We start from the raw sequence: 2,757 nt of genomic DNA on the forward strand, positions 1-2,757 counted from the left end.
GCACCTGAAAAAAAACAACTCAGTTTAGGCTCATCTGTTGCTTTGTGGGTTTAGCAAGTCCCAGGCAGACATTCATCACCAGAACCTCATATACAACTGCAATACACCAGCAAAACTATACATTCAAACTGTGCTGTGCTGCCGAGAAACCTTCTTGTTTCACAGCCCAAATGTGAGAACTTGAATTTTAAAGTATCTTTTAGGAGGTTGGTGCCAGAACCAGAAGAAAACTTGGTCCTTCAAGTCCCCCACCTCTTTCTGTAGCACACTGCCAGGACATGGGAGTGAAAATCTTGCTCTGTGCTTCCTCTCTCTTCTTGCTGCAAGGCTGACTACAGACCACAAACCTGATCATTAAGCCACAACTCAGCTGGAACTCAGGAAAAGCCCCACTGATTTGAATGGATTTAGGATTTCACTCTCTGCTTCCCTACACGGGGATTAAATAAATATTCTCCTGCTATAAAAGCGCCACATATCTGCCTGAGTTCAATGGGTTCTCTAAAGTAAAGAAATGGAGAAGTTGCAATAATTTCTAGTGGTGTGGCAGAGGGTGAGCTCTAGGGCCAAAACAATATTTCAGGCACTGTAAATCCAGTTCATCTGTCTTTAATAGATGGAACGGACTTTGACAGGAAAAATGAGAAACATCTAATAAAGAAAAAATCCAAGACAATAAATTACCAGAAAAAATTAAAAAAAAAACAAAAAACCCTGAAATGTATCAGGAGGGAGATGTCTAGAGAAACAGGTCTCTGACAGACCAAGCAAGCAGAAGAAGCAATCAAATAGGGAGGTTACAACCAAGCCAAACAATGTCTCTGCAATCAGTATTCACACTGAAGTATGATTGGAGTTAGAAAAAGACAGAAGAAAAACAGCTATTATATATTAAAAATAGCTGAGACACCACCTGATATGCAGGAATAAAGTAATGAGAGCAGCACTGGAAAAAATCAAGATGTCCTGTGGAACTGAATCAGCCAGACTGACAGCAGCTTTCTAAATGCACTGGCCAACAAAGTCACTGAGCTCCTCACAAGATCATGGAATTCATCTTTACAAAGCTGTTACTGCAGAGGAACCCAAGAAGGCCAAGATCATTGTGAGATGAGCCTAACAATTCTAAAATTCCCAGCTTAAGAAAAACATCTGAGAAAAGTCATGGAGCTTGAACTGAAAACTCCTCAGACCAACTGCAGTTGCAATTTTTTTCTTTTAAGTCAATGAAGTTTCTCTGAGTTTTTACTCATGGAGGAATCCAGTTTTGGTACTGGCCAGAGCATTCTGGAAGAGTCTTTGAACTCTGGTAATTAAATATTCACCTGCACAAATCAAAAAGCCTCCATTTATATCCAGATGCTAGGGTGGTAAGAGGGAAGAGTTGCAGGGCTGTCTAAAACAAACAGTATTTCTGAGCGATATCTGCTGAAACTACCAGAGAAGAAAAAAATTCTGTTTTATTGGGCTGAATTGAAAAGCCACCTAGGCTGTGTATGCACTTATATTTCAGGATGAAGTTTTCAATTCATCCCCTCTTTACTGTACAAAATGCCAATCACAAAGCAATCCTGTGTGTGGGAGACACAGGATTGCACACTAACCACTAAATTATATTGCCACAACAAGAGTGAGCACCCTGTGGATCCACGGGGCACAATCACTATTAGTGTCTGAAGTGAAGAAGAATAGACAGAAATAGCAACCACAGCTGGTGATCAAAGGCTCATTCAGGCTCCAGCTGTATAAATTACAACCTCTTACTGAGGAAGCTCAGTGATATATTCAAAAAGCAAAATAAGAACCATGTTGCAGATAACAATTGAGAGAAACCAGCCAAATACCTGACTCCCACCAACCAAACTTCTCTTGCTCTCAGCTGGATCAGAATTTTGGCTTAGAACAAACAATTGCTTCTAATTTGGCTTGAGTACAACAGAGAAGTGTTAAGGCACCTTCTGAGAGACACCTAGGAAAAAAAAACATAGATATCTTACAGATGTTAGATATAGATGTATCAGACTTGTCTTCTGGAGATACCTTAGTATGTCACAAACTCTCAAATGTACAAACTATCTGAGAATCTGTATTTTTATCAATTTAATAACTGCAGAGAATTTCAGAAGGTGGAAACATGCAGAAAAGCCAGATTTTTTTAATGCATCTCTACTTGGGAGCCCCAAAGCAGCTGGATTGCTTTGCTTGCCATTTTCCATATACTGGAGCAGTATTTGTCTGTGAAATGGAGTATTGCAGTTTCCAGAAATCAGTATGTGAAATTAATCAGCCCAAATATCAGCCAGCATTTACAAATCAAATAGTATTTAAATGTGATAAAAGTCATGACTGAAAATTCAGGGGCAGCTAGAAAAGGATTTTTAAAATACAATTTCTCTGAAGTACTTGAGTCTAGAAAGACACACATAGGCAAACAGGGACAAAAACAAGTTAAAGAAATCTGATGAAAAATTCTACTTCAGCTGAAGTCTACATCTCAACATCTTATTAATGTCAAAGCAATATGAGCTGAGGCTCAAAGGGAGCAGGCTGAGTGAAGCCTTTGCTATCATCCAGACCCTTATGATCACTATCCTTCCTGCAGTATTCCCACATGAAAAGTTATTTTTCAGCCTAGGCTCAACAGAGCTCTTAAGCACATGCTGAACCCAGTCAAATCAAGACTGGACAAGTAACAAGCTCTCATTCTATTAGGCCTTATAAAGCTCACTGCAGAAGTGCCCAGTGAAGTTATATGGC

This window comes from Parus major, chromosome 3 (assembly GCF_001522545.3).
Source record: "Parus major isolate Abel chromosome 3, Parus_major1.1, whole genome shotgun sequence".
NCBI lineage: Eukaryota > Metazoa > Chordata > Aves > Passeriformes > Paridae > Parus > Parus major.